The sequence below is a fragment of the Drosophila bipectinata genome, chromosome 3L, assembly GCF_030179905.1.
Source record: "Drosophila bipectinata strain 14024-0381.07 chromosome 3L, DbipHiC1v2, whole genome shotgun sequence".
Lineage (NCBI taxonomy): Eukaryota > Metazoa > Arthropoda > Insecta > Diptera > Drosophilidae > Drosophila > Drosophila bipectinata.
In genome coordinates this window covers 25332739-25347713 of record NC_091738.1, presented here as the reverse complement: position 1 = coordinate 25347713, position 14975 = coordinate 25332739, and the positions used below count along the sequence as shown (strand labels likewise).

General features: G+C 40.5%; 2 long non-coding RNA genes across 2 annotated transcripts; both read right to left on the bottom strand.

The window, feature by feature from the left end:
- Nucleotides 1–1723: 1723 nt before the first annotated feature.
- LOC138926424 (uncharacterized) lies at nt 1724–2546 on the bottom strand. The gene is made up of 3 exons (XR_011442954.1): nt 2453–2546; nt 2114–2389; nt 1724–2038 (listed from the first exon to the last, which is right to left on the bottom strand). It is a non-coding gene; the product is annotated as an uncharacterized lncRNA (long non-coding RNA).
- Nucleotides 2547–12208: 9662 nt separating this feature from the next.
- On the bottom strand, nt 12209–13010 carry LOC138926403 (uncharacterized). Its single transcript, XR_011442913.1, has 3 exons — nt 12917–13010; nt 12642–12853; nt 12209–12578 (listed from the first exon to the last, which is right to left on the bottom strand). It is a non-coding gene; the product is annotated as an uncharacterized lncRNA (long non-coding RNA).
- Between the last annotated feature and the right edge of the window lie 1965 nt (nt 13011–14975).

The window sequence follows — 14975 nt, the reverse complement described above, 5'->3', positions numbered from 1 at the left end:
TCAAAGGGATCTTCGTACCTTTTCCCCTTTTCGGTCACAGGGCCAATTACCTATTTTAATTCTTTGCCGCCAAGCTTACGAATTAGATGGGGCTCTGATAAGGTTGTGTTTAAACGCATGTTAATCAAGGGCTTATTAAGTTTTTATTAATATTGTAGTATTATTTATTAGATCGTAAGTTGTTATTTTGTAGCCATGTAAGGATTTATCCGTTGTCGAAATAAATAAATAAATAAATAACCGCTTTTTTTCCTTGTGATCAGTTTATGAAAAAAACCGAAAAAAAATTTTTGACAACCACTCTCTCTCAGAGCAGAAGACTTACTTTCTTTTGATTTTGGTTTTCGGTTGAGTGTTTTACGTTCGCTCACTGAGAGATTAAAAGACCGATTGACCGAAGAAGTCAATTCCAATTCTGTTCGATGCACAGTGGTACAATGTGTACCTTTTTAAATAAAAAAATTATTTTTTTAAAAATAATTAATCGCTAAGGTTTACTGTTAAAATTAGTTTCCTAGGATAAGCAAACATTGTACTACTCAATATTTCATTAGGTTAAGGTCCCATTATAAAATGTAATTATTGTCCATAACTCCGGACAGATTTTAAATATAACTATTGATTGATTGATAATAAAAAAAAAAAAAAAATTATTTTCTTTGAATATCCAAATGTCAAAAAGGGAAATGGAACAAGACCCACTAACTTTTACATGCAAGTTAAATTGTTTGTAGTTTGGTGAATTAAAAAATGTAAATTTTATTTTTTAATTATACAACTTGGTGTTAAACCTTTATTTATTAAATTAAATTATTACAAGACACTTTTGATTTTTCTTAAATTTTTTTTTTGTTCAACCGTTTGCGGTCTTGGTCAAAAAGGGACTGGCTTCTTAATTCTAAATCTGATCCAAAGAACCTCGGCCATCAGTTGTGTTTAGATTAGAGGCTTAAGATGAAACTGTCGCATCTTATTGTGAAATTCGATTAAGCTGATCGATGCAATTTGGTGGGTACTTGAAACGCAAAAGGCGTAATTGATTGGGCTTCGGAGGGAAGCTGAAGTTTACTTTTGATTTTGATTTGTTTATGGGGAACCGAGATCGGATCTCAGAGCCAAAGACAAAGCCGAAAGCAAATGCAGAGTTTGAAAATATTGTTTATAAAATTCATAAGTGGAAAGCCATAAGTGGCCTGGATTTATGGGTTGGATAATTGAGCCAAAGACAAAGCCAAAGGCAAATGCAGAGAAAATATTGTTTATAAAAGCCATAAGTGGCCTGTATTTACGGGTTGGATAACTTGCACACATACGAGTACATACAAAAAAGAATCGTCTCACAAAGTCAAACGGTCCTGAAAAGAACAGAGCAATGGGAACAAAAAATATTGCTCGTCATTTGAGCGAGACTTTTGATCAGCAATCGGTTAACAGTTATTTGCGAGCTATGATTAAAACTATATGACAAATATATGACAGAATTGAGTGCAAAGTTTATAAAAGGTATATAAAAGGCAATAAAAGGTATTTAAATGAACGCGTTGATTATTCATTGACAACTGGGAAAATTGCCGCTACCGAAAACGCTCGGTAACTCAACAATTTCTTTAACTTGGATATTAAGCACTTGGATATTAAGATATTATTTATTAAATAAAAACGCAGTGCGCACTAAAAATCACGACCGTTCGCGTAAAAGGAAGTGAAATGTCTGGAAATAGGAAGATAATAGAAACCCTGATGAAAATTTAAAGTGATGGATTGGACAAATCCACCTTGATCTACAAATCAATATCGCCACAGAAAAATTACTTGGGGTCAGACACAGCCACCTTTTCCAAAACCGACTCGATGGTAATGGTCCACAATGTACTTGAAGAATCCTCCCACTTTGGTAACTCTACACGTAAAGGCGCCGATTCTTGCGTTGAAAAACCAATTCGTATGGGTCCAGGGTACAGGGTCCATACAGGGTATTCCAGACACCATATTCCGACCATATTCCCTGGTTCAAGTCACACACATACTCAAGAAATATCTAAATTCATTAATAATAAACGTCGTAAAAATACCTTAAACTTATTTATCGCTAAAGCAGCGATTAGTAAGATACCTTTCCAACAAAGTTCAAACAAATAAAAAAAACCTCATGACGAGGTAAAATAACGGTGACGAACCCGCAAGCCACGCCCAAATATCTCTGGTCCACGCGAATCTGTGGTTCATGGTTTGTTTGTTCCAGTATCCTATCCTAGGGCTTTTGTAGACTTATTAGACTTCATATTTGGGATGAATTCAGCCCGTCTGGGTACCTTGCTCGTTGGGATCTTGCTCCTGCAAGTATATTTCCCCGACGTGTCAGTGTAGTGTCTCCTGGCAGGATCGCCATCTAGTATTATTTAGAAGATTTAGTCCAGTTGTTCCGATCGAGCTTTATTGAATGAATTCTTACCTTTTGCGCTGTTCACTGTGAAGCAGTTTTTTTTTTTTTTTTTAATATTATTTTTGTTTATATGTTTGTGTAAATGTATATGTTTAAAACGATGTTTATCTATATATATAAAAATGCTCTGTTTGTATCTACGTAATTTATAGACTTGAAAAGTTCTGAACCGTTAAAGCCCAAATTTTTACCCAACATGCGTTGAGGATTCAGCTCGGCTTATGTCTACTTTTGATGTTGATAGCTTATCTGCGTTTGCGAATATATCAGTTTTTTCGCATTTCCCCGTGCGAAACTTTTCTATTTAGGCAGACAGCTAAGAAGAAAATGTCAAATGAAAATGTCAAAATGTCAGAAACGAAGTCATTAGAAACGAAGTCATGCCACCCAAGAAGTCGAATTTTGGTCGTCTTACTCGCAATACAAAAGCAAAAAGACGTAACATTTCGAATAGGACTGACGAAGAGCGGGCCTCCATTCGAGAGACTGAGCGGCTGAGAGACATGCGGATGCACAACGCGGAGACAGCAGAAACGCGAGCAGCTAGGCTTGAGCGAACACGATTGAGAGTTAGGCAGTCGCGTTCTGCAGCAATCGATTTGATTCGATCTCAAAATAATAAACGCGACAGGGCAAGGGTAGCTGAAGCGCGTTTACAGCTTGCAATAGATCGAAACCTGCAATACAATCGTCTTGCATCGTCTTGCATTCCGATATAATCCAACTGTTGATTACAGCTCGAATCGCAATGTCGTTATTGGCCGGATGAATCAGGTCTGCACACACTGTTGGCTCTCAAATTCAACTACGAACCAAAAGGATTGTGTTGCGCTTCCGGGAAAGTGAAATCGCCTCAACTTGAAGCACCACCAGAGCCTCTGCAATCTCTATTAGCTGGATCTACTGCTGAATCGAAGCATTTCCTGTCGAACATTAGGAAATACAACTCTTGCTTCCAAATGACGTCAATTCATGCCAACTTTTAAAATCAAAGGATAAATCTATGACAAAGCCGGTTCCCTGGCTTAGTCATTGTCATTCATGCAGACTAAACGCCTGCTTAAGCATATATCAGGAGATACAATGCTCCAACTATAGACGAAGTGGCAATTGTCATAGTCGGGGATCAGTTCAAACCTCGAGATATTGTTCTCCATCGACGAAACGATCGATTGGGAAACGTCGAAGAAACTCACCGTTGTTACGATGCTTTGCAGTATCCACTCATTTTCTGGGATGGTGCCGATGGATATCATTTTAATGTGAGGATGGTAGATCCAGTCAATGGTGTAGAAACGAATAAAAAGTGCAGCGCGATGAACTTTTACTCATTCCGATTAATGGTTCGGAGGACCTATGACAATCATATATTGAAATGTCGTCAGTTGTTTCATCAGTACATTGTCGATATGTATGCAAAAATTGAAACAGAACGTTTGCTGTTCCTCCGATTGAATCAGACGAAACTTCGGTCCGAGGAATATATCCATTTGCGGGATGCTGTGATGAATGACCGTAATATAACCAACGTTGGAAAGCTCACGATTTTGCCATCCTCATACATAGATAGTGCACGAAAATTATTCTTTTTTGTTTGACTTATTTCTTATGCGTGCAACCACAATATGCCACAGCGAAACGTGGCATGGTACTGCTAGTTTAAAAATATATTTGTTAGTATTTTATTATAAACGTTGTTTTTTTTTTTTTATAAAAGAAAAGAATTTTTCTTTCATTTTGAATTTCCTTTTCTTATATCCCATTTTTCTTTCTTTTGTTTTGTATTATTTTGTTTATATTAGAGTTTTCAATTCAATTATTATAAAGTTTTAATCTATCCTTATGAACTTTTTGTTTTTTCTTTTAAGTATCCCTAATTATTATATTATCATTATCTTCTAACTTCACTACTGTATAAAGTGCTAAATAAGTTGGAACTAACTTATGTCCAGTTTCATTCTTAAGTAGAACGTTGTCTCCTACTGATATATCAACGGTAGGTATCTATCTCGTAACACTAAATGGCGATCCTGCCAGGAGACACTACAGTGCGTTGAACAACATCCTGGCATGTTCGATTATCAATGCGCTGACGAGACTAGGAATAGACGGTCAATCCCTACGCCTTATAAAGCAGATCTTGGTAATCAGGACTGTTGAGACGACATTAGGATGAGAATTTATTCAAAGATACCTCATAAGAAGGACTCCGCAAGGAGGTGTACTCTTACCCCTACTGGAACGTGGCGGTTAATAGCCTACTAAGATTCCTAGAAGTTGGTGGTTCCAATGTTATCGCTTATGCGGATGACGCAATTGCCTTCTCTGGAAAATTTCCCCAGGCTCTAGGCGACCGAATGACGGACAAACTTAGGGTTCTCTCAAGATGGGCCGTTAGGAACGGACTAGGTGTAAGCCCATCCCAAAATTGAGCTTGTCCCCTTTACTTGGAAGTACAAAATACCAATTTTAAGAGTTCCAACTATCAGGGGAAACACTCGCCCTCAGTGGCAACGCCAAGTACCTAGGGATTACGCTAGACTGGAAACTGGACTGGAAGTCAAACACTATGGATAAAGCAAGCAAGGCAACAATCGTGCTCTGTACATACCGAAAGGCCATTGGACTCAAATGGAGAATGTCCCTAAAGATAGTCAGATGGCTTTACAAAGCGGTCTGTGTAGGAGGTCTGCAAAGGATGGCGGAGGTCTGCATTACAGGCAGCCTACGTACCACACCAACAGATGCCCAAGACTTTATACTCGACCTATGTATAACCTGAAGAGCTAGTGGGGGCCAAAAAAGCCACGCTATCGGCAATTATTCTACGCGAGACGGGTCTATGGAAAATAACCAACTATTGACATATCAAGTTGGACCCACACTTCACGCCCACGGAGGCTACAGACTACTGTATACCTGTTGATCATCCCATCTTAAAATATCATCCCACCTTAAAATATATGGTATCCATTCCAAAGAGAGAGGAATAGGCCATACAAATCCCGGGATCAGCCGGTTCCCTTCATATTTACACAGACGGTTCAATGTTGAAGGGCCAGGTGGGAGGCGGTTTCTACTACGAGCAGCTATGTATAAATGAGTCCTTCAGACTCTCCGACCACTGTAGTGTGTTCCAAGCAGAAGTAATAGCTATCGGGGAAGCACTTAGATCTCCAGCACTTACTGGCAGTCAAGAAACTGTATCGTCTCAGTTAGTCAAGCGGCACTCAATGCCCTTAACAGATTCTCATCCAAATCCAGGACAGTGAATAACTGTCGCAGATGTCTTAACGAGATGGCGGAGCAGTATAACATCTACATCATATGGGTGCCCGGACAAAGGGACCGCGAGGGAAGTGCGCCCCTGACGAACTAGCAAGGGCAGGTACTATCAATCCTCTCCTCCCGGAGAAAGAACTAGTAGGCATTCCCTTAGCTACGTGTAGGCTAAAATGCAGGGATAATTTTGACCGTGTAGCACTGAGAAAATGGAGGCATCTGCAGGAACTCACGCATGATATGGCCTATTCGCTCTAGGAAAAGATCAATAATGCTTATCGCCCTTAATAGGCAGGAATGCAGTCCGGCAGTCAAGGCCATCATGGGACATTGGTAAATAGGAGCACACGCTGCTGGATTAGCGGTACCACACTATATTATAGGTGCTTTGGGGATGTAGAAGAGGTAGAGACAATCGCACACTTCCTGTGTTATTGCCCTGCGCTGGAGCGCAGCCGACTCAAATTCTTAGGTGCAGCAGCACTCACGGAGACCTCGCGGAGATCGCTCCACGCAGACTCGTAGCCTTCATTCGTAAATCTGGATGGGACCGCGAACTGCCGCAGGAAAAATAGCATAATCTTGGGCACATTAGTAGATAGGAATGGGGAGGTCTCCTTGTAGGACCTCTTGCCTGTGCGGTGTCACAAGGAGCCCCAGCGGCTCAAGTGGATCAAGTGCTCAAGTGTCAGTGACTGGCCCCGCATCGCCACTCAACCTAACCTAACCTAATTGAGCAAATGCAAGCTTATGTCTTTTTATCGTTCTTGACCCCTGCAGGCTACGTATACTCTCTATGGGCTTTCCTTAATTAATTTTCCGGCGTTTAATGTTGATGTTTAAATAATTTTAATGTATTATTTAGTGAATTTGTTAAGAGGAGCCCCAAATAATAAGGTCTTGCTCCAATGAGTTCCTTTTGGAAACTAATTTTTTTTTCTGTGTCCCTTACCACTTGGGGGGAAACAACAGAGGATCCGGCTCGAAATGATAAGAGGAACTCTAAATAAATAGGTCTTACTCTAATGCACGCTGATCTGCTATGCGACCCTTTCTCAAGTGCGATAAGCGCGCCACTTGAGTACACATTTGTGTAGGCTGCAGGGGATCGGTTTTAGACCATGCTGTTTGACTCGAATTTCATGGTCTGATCCCTTGAAACTCTATCTTTGGAATTTATATCTACAGATGTGTTCAATGCTTAAACAGTAATGTTTATTTATTAGGCTTAAGTATGTACAAGTAGCTTAGTTGATGGCAAGCCGACTCTATCTCGGCCGCTCGACTCACTAGCTTTCTTTAGAGAGTTTTTAGCTCCGCAATGTCTAGGTCGGGCAGCCCTCTCCATTATCGAGAGCTTCAGCTTAGCAGTGACTAGTCGGGCCGCCCTCTCTGCACGTCACTTGAGTTTCTGCATGCACCATAAGCTGATCTGCTTCATCAGCATGCAGAAAATAAACATTTCTTATAACGATTGCACAATTTGCCTTTTTTATTTACGACATTGAAAAATCTCAATGACCAAACATTGGTGTTTGGGTGAGGGGCCGTGGTGTCGCTCAGCTGTGGATAAGAGCGCACCCGCGCTGAAGAGCGCATCCGCACTCGCCCCTCTGTGCACTCTCTCTCGCTCGTTGGTTGTCGTCGATCGTCATTTTATTGTACTAGTTAAGATAATCTTCTGTAAACAGCCAAATAAAGCTAAATGCGTTTCTTTTGAATTTCTGAAAAGACGCCCCCCACTTCTTATTTCACCATAATTCTGGAATCTTTTGCGGCAGCAACGCCCCCCTACAAGAATTGGTGACCCCAACGTGATTTAGTTAATATAATTAACAATTTAAAAAACTATTGACCCGCAAAAAATATACAGGCACACATACATATTTACGTTTCACAACGCAAGTGCATTCGCCCTCGCATAGACTTCATATATATATACGTTCCACGATCGTGTTCGCCGCGAGCAAATAAATTTTGAGCGATAAAATCTTGGCGGTGGAATTATTACTTCGGATTGTTTGGAACTTAATATAATCAATTATGAACTCTACCGGCGCAGTCACAGGTGCACCCACTCCAACCCGTAGTGCTATTTTAAAGTTCAAGGCCCTGGGTATTCTTCAGGTCTTACAGAGGATCCACGGAGCTTTTCAGCATCTTTTTCCAAGGTGAATGATGGAAGCTTGAGGATTTGGACATTTCGGATATCAGTAGTGACCTCCGATGGACTGTTTCGGAGCTAGCAGTGACAATGCAGGCAGAAATTGAGCACGAAACGACCCTCCGCTCTTCACGAATTGCTTCCCACCGGAATTTTCAGCATGCAGCTTGACTCTGTGTTAAGTCAAAGTTTTCAAGCTTTGCCTCCCTTGCCTCTTCCTACCTTCAGCGATGGATACTCGGAATGGCCTGAGTTTTACTCGATTTTCTGTACAATCTTCGGCGGCAATCCGTGCATCAGTAAGGTGGAATTACTGCAAAGGTTGCGATCTTGCCTTCAGGAGTCCGCTTTCGAAGCAGTTCGCTCCTTGGAAGTCTCCGATGAGAATGTCGCGCTGAATTTGTTGGAGAAACGATTTAATAGCCGTCGCTTAATATTTCAGGCTCATGTGAACGGGACTCTTGGCCTCACTCTATTGGGAAGTGACTCAATAACAGGTCTTCGAGGGTTATCCGACAAATTCAAATCTTCAAGGTTGGACCCAGCTACCCAGGTTAAGTGGGAGGAGAGTCTTGGGATTCGCTGGCAGAGTTTCTGGAGCAGCGATGCAGGACTTTGGAGGCTATGGATGTGGCCGCTGGCCAGAGCTATGGAGCTTATCCCTGTTCGGATTGGAGTGCTTCGAGGGGAGCGAAGATCTCCATTATCTCCCTCTCCATTATCGAGAGCTTCAGCTTAGCAGTGACTAGTCGGACCACCCTCTCTTTACTTCATTTGAGTCTCTGCATGCACCATTATCTACTTCATCTGCATGCAGAAAATAAACATTTCTTATAACGATTGCACAATTTGCCTTTTTTATTTACGGCATTAAAAAATCTCAATGACCAAACACACTAATAAATCGTTTCTCGAGCGCCCCTTGATCGTCTGGGCCTCGAAGCTTTATGATGAAAACAGGAATGCTAGCTGATGCTCTAATTGACACAAGCCATTTCCAATTCTAAAAGACCAAATCTTTTGGAATTTCCTACAGACCTCCGTCTCATTTAATTTATAAATTGTAACAATATATGTATTGTAACGAACTTTATTTAATATCTTCGCTCACAACAATTTGCTGCGGCTAGCTCACAGAGTTGGTTCCAACAAATTTATTGTTAAACGCGATTATTGTTAGCATACAAACTTTATAAAAACCATTATTTTGCGGCATCAACCGGTAACCTACAAATCACTATTTGCTCTCGACGGACCCCGCTTCGGATCCTTGCTGCTCCTTCTGAGTTTCCGCTGTCTTGGTGCCTGGCGGCCGGACAAGGGCACGAGGGCATTCCTACCTTTCGGGTCACCCACTCGGTTCGTCTGCCGATAGACGCACAATTGCGCGCATACGCGCTCCGTTATGGGCCAAAAACCGATTGTCGCGCATCCGTTACACCAGGAAAACACCGGGCATACGCGCTAGCGAGTCCGGATCGGCGATCTATAGATTAATCACCGGAGTGTCCTTCATCAGTTTCTTCAATGTTTGAAAGGATCACGCAAGTCGCGCGATACAGGAGTCGGTAAGGCCAGAACGCCAGTCTTGTTCCTTACTCGCTTCGTGACAAGGCTTCTTGCCGTGGTGGGGAATGGCCCAACTCAACTCTTAGACCTTGGGCTTTAGAGGAACCTGCTACGGATCCTTTTCCCGCTCGTCTTGCACACTTAACTCTTCTTAGGCTGTTGCACTCTTTACAGGCGGTCCTTCCGCTTAAACTACCAGCTCTTTTTAAAAACGTGCTAACACTTTAATGTCGAACTCTCCAAAGGCGGTCCAACTACTCAACTCTACAAGCTTCCTAAAAAGACTCTTCCCGATTCGCTACTACGTGCCTCCAATATACTGCTTGGAGCTCCCGTTTATCCTTCCGAATTATGCTTCTGCTGTTAATCCATCTTTCCAGAATCATGCCACATTCCCGTTGGCGGGTCGCCGTCCGTGGATCCTCACCTCTCCCGGCCACGGACTTCTGCTTTTGCTATGCGGGGCACCGGCGCACTTCCCGGGACCGCCATACTTTACGTCGAATTTGGGTCAAATGGCTGTTGTAATCAATTGTGAGCTCGAAAATTAATCATATGTTTTTCACGTGCGTATGCAAGTTTTTAAGATTATGCAGAGAGCCCAAGCAGAGATCTTTAAAAAAATTATATAGTACTTTAAAATTTTAACACGTTTTGTTAGTCTCGTAAGAGAAGATTCAAAAAAAAAAAAAGTCTACTTATTGGTCTCAAATCCTTAAGGTAACTGTGCGATGGTTTTTCGCTTTGGGTATGAGACAAACCTCGTTCGTAACCATGTCTCTGGCACGATGCAAATTACACAGATGCACAGATTTGGTTAATTCGGCCGGGAAGATCCCATTTTTCCTGAGAATACCCTGGGAAATGTGCATTTGTAAGACCCTCTAGGGCAGGGGGCCCAGCACCATCACTCTCGGTACTCCTTTGTAGTTGGAATCGGCTCCGAAGTATAGGCGAGCAAGTGTATATGTACACGGCTATCGGCATGCACCGATGCTAATTGCAAAAACCATTTTTCACTTTCGTTTTCTTATCTTTATTCTTCACCTGCATTTGAGCAAGGTAACTGGACTTTCATGTGGTTGTTGTTGGGTTATACAATTTCATGAACATTTTGTTGCTGCTTTGGCGACGCGCCTTATTTCAAAACTAGCAACCCCGGCAAACGTGGTTTTGCCCCTTTTTGTTTTCTAGAAGGCACCTAAATGTCCAATCCAATGCCTCAAGCGAATGCTTACATGCCATGGAGTATTCATCAAAAATAATTATTTTACATTTTTTCCGCACTATGCCCATAGACGATTGTTTTTTTAAGTTGCACACTGCATCTGGATTATTTTGAATGTTTAATGGCAGCTTAAGTGCTGAATGAGGTGTTCTTCCTTCATCTAATAAAGTTGCTGGAATGCCGGAAGATGCAATGCCCAATGCGATGTCATTTGTTTAATCATGACTCGGCAAGAAGTAGCAAAATAAGAAATGTTTTTCACATTCCACCTGGTGCATAAAAAAAATCCTTGTCCTGCCGCATCTGCGAGCATAATGCTCGCTTGTTCTTTTTTGTTCGTCGTAAAGTGCCTGTCCTATCTACAGTATCGTACTGTAGCTCACGATTCATATCAATGATGAGTAAAAACGATGTCATTTGGAAGTATAAATTGAATGTACGAATTAACTTCAAGGAACAGGGTAGAATCTGGATCTGTACCGAGAAGTATTCCGCGCAATGGTTCAGAAAATGCAATGGCCAACGCAATGCCGTTTTTTAATCGTAATTCGCCCTGGTGCATAAAAAAAAAAATATTCCTTGCCCTGCCGCAAGGCATTAATTATTGTCCATAACTCCGGACAGATTTTAAATATAACTATTGATTGATTGATAATAAAAAAAAAAAAAAAAATTATTTTCTTTGAATATCCAAATGTCAAAAAGGCAAATGGAACAAGACCCACTAACTTTTACATGCAAGTTAAATTGTTTGTAGTTTGGTGAATTAAAAAATGTAAATTTTATGTTTTAATTATACAACTTGGTGTTAAACCTTTATTTATTAAATTTAATTATTACAAGACACTTTTGATTTTTCTTAAATTTTTTTTTTGTTCAACCGTTTGCGGTCTTGGTCAAAAAGGGACTGGCTTCTTAATTCTAAATCTGATCCAAAGAACTTCGGCCATCAGTTGTGTTTAGATTAGAGGCTTAAGATGAAACTGTCGCATCTTATTGTGAAATTCGATTAAGCTGATCGATGCAATTTCGGAGGGAAGCTGAAGTTTACTTTTGATTTTGATTTGTTTATGGGGAACCGAGATCGGATCTCAGAGCCAAAGACAAAGCCGAAAGCAAATGCAGAGTTTGAAAATATTGTTTATAAAAGCCATAAGTGGCCTGTATTTACGGGTTGGATAACTTGCACACATACGAGTACATACAAAAAAGAATCGTCTCACAAAGTCAAACGGTCCTGAAAAGAACAGAGCAATGGGAACAAAAAATATTGCTCGTCATTTGAGCGAGACTTTTGATCAGCAATCGGTTAACAGTTATTTGCGAGCTATGAATAAAACTATATGACAAATATATGACAGAATTGAGTGCAAAGTTTATAAAAGGTATATAAAAGGCAATAAAAGGTATTTAAATGAACGCGTTGATTATTCATTGACAACTGGGAAAATTGCCGCTACCGAAAACGTTCGGTAACTCAACAATTTCTTTAACTTGGATATTAAGCACTTGGATATTAAGATATTATTTATTAAATAAAAACGCAGTGCGCACCTTGATCTACAAATCAATATCGCCACAGAAAAATTACTTGGGGTCAGACACAGCCACCTTTTCCAAGACCGACTCGATGGTAATGGTCCACAATGTACTTGAAGAATCCTCCCACTTTGGTAACTCTACACGTAAAGGCGCCGATTCTTGCGTTGAAAAACCAATTCGTATGGGTCCAGGGTACAGGGTCCATACAGGGTATTCCAGACACCATATTCCGACCATATTCCCTGGTTCAAGTCACACACATACTCAAGAAATATCTAAATTCATCAATAATAAACGTCGTAAAAATACCTTAAACTTATTTATCGCTAACGCAGCGATTAGTAAGATACCTTTCCAACAAAGTTCAAACAAATAAAAAAACCTTATGACGAGGTAAAATAACGGTGACGAACCCGCAAGCCACGCCCAAATATCTCTGGTCCACGCGAATCTGTGGTTCATGGTTTGTTTGTTCCAGTATCCTATCCTAGGGCTTTTTTAGACTTATTAGACTTCCTATTTGGGATGAATTCAGCCCGTCTGGGTACCTTGCTCGTTGGGATCTTGCTCCTGCAAGTATATTTCCCCGACGTGTCAGTGTAGTGTCTCCTGGCAGGATCGCCATCTAGTATTATTTAGAAGATTTAGTCCAGTTGTTCCGATCGAGCTTTATTGAATGAATTCTTACCTTTTGCGCTGTTCACTGTGAAGCAGTTTTTTTTTTTTTTTTTAATATTATTTTTGTTTATATGTTTGTGTAAATGTATATGTTTAAAACGATGTTTATCTATATATATAAAAATGCTCTGTTTGTATCTACGTAATTTATAGACTTGAAAAGTTCTGAACCGTTTAAGCCCAAATTTTTACCCAACATGCGTTGAGGATTCAGCTCGGCTTATGTCTACTTTTGATGTTGATAGCTTATCTGCGTTTGCGAATATATCAGTTTTTTCGCATTTCCCCGTGCGAAACTTTTCTATTTAGGCAGACAGCTAAGAAGAAAATGTCAAATGAAAATGTCAAAATGTCAGAAACGAAGTCATTAGAAACGAAGTCATGCCACCCAAGAAGTCGAATTTTGGTCGTCTTACTCGCAATACAAAAGCAAAAAGACGTAACATTTCGAATAGGACTGACGAAGAGCGGGCCTCCATTCGAGAGACTGAGCGGCTGAGAGACATGCGGATGCACAACGCGGAGACAGCAGAAACGCGAGCAGCTAGGCTTGAGCGAACACGATTGAGAGTTAGGCAGTCGCGTTCTGCAGCAATCGATTTGATTCGATCTCAAAATAATAAACGCCACAGGGCAAGGCAAGCTTGCAACAGATCGAAACCTGCAATACAATCGTCTTGCATTCCGATATAATCCAACTGTTGATTACAGCTCGAATCGCAATGTCGTTATTGGCCGGATGAATCAGGTCTGCACACACTGTTAGGCTCTCAAATTCAACTACGAACCAAAAGGATTGTGTTGCGCTTCCGGGAAAGTGAAATCGCCTCAACTTGAAGCACCACCAGAGCCTCTGCACTCTGTATTAGCTGGATCTACTGCTGAATCGAAGCATTTCCTGTCGAACATTAGGAAATACAACTCTTGCTTCCAAATGACGTCAATTCATGCCAACTTTTAAAATCAAAGGATAAATCTATCACAAAGCCGGTTCCCTGCTTCCGTTCTCAGACAGCGAACACAAATTTCTTCAAATTTACTTCATTGGTGATGATGGAGCTTAAGTCGATGCACGTTATGGAATCAATACCTCGCTGAAGAAGCTCATTATTTCGCAGCTACAGAAGCTTTTTCACGAACGGAACCATTTGGTGCGTTTGTTCAAAACAGCAATCGATATGATGCTGAAAATTGTCATTCATGCAGACTAAACGCCTGCTTGAGCATATATCAGGAGATACAATGCTCCAACTATAGACGAAGTGGCAATTGTCATAGTCGGGGATCAGTTCAAACCTCGAGATATTGTTCTCCATCGACGAAACGATCGATTGGGAAACGTCGCAGAAACTCACCGTTGTTACGATGCTTTGCAGTATCCACTCATTTTCTGGGATGGTGCCGATGGATATCATTTTAATGTGAGGATGGTAGATCCAGTCAATGGTGTAGAAACGAATAAAAAGTGCAGCGCGATGAACTTTTACTCATTCCGATTAATGGTTCGGAGGACCTATGACAATCATATATTGAAATGTCGTCAGTTGTTTCATCAGTACATTGTCGATATGTATGCAAAAATTGAAACAGAACGTTTGCTGTTCCTCCGATTGAATCAGACGAAACTTCGGTCCGAGGAATATATCCATTTGCGGGATGCTGTGATGAATGACCGTAATATAACCAACGTTGGAAAGCTCACGATTTTGCCATCCTCATACATAGATAGTGCACGAAAATTATTCTTTTTTGTTTGACTTATTTCTTATGCGTGCAACCACAATATGCCACAGCGAAACGTGGCATGGTACTGCTAGTTTAAAAATATATTTGTTAGTATTTTATTATAAACGTTGTTTTTTTTTTTTTATAAAGAAAAGAATTTTTCTTTCATTTTGAATTTCCTTTTCTTATATCCCATTTTTCTTTCTTTTGTTTTGTATTATTTTGTTTATATTAGAGTTTTCAATTCAATTATTATAAAGTTTTAATCTATCCTTATGAACTTTTTGTTTTTTCTTTTAAGTATCCCTAATTATTATATTATCATTATCTTCTAACTTCACTAC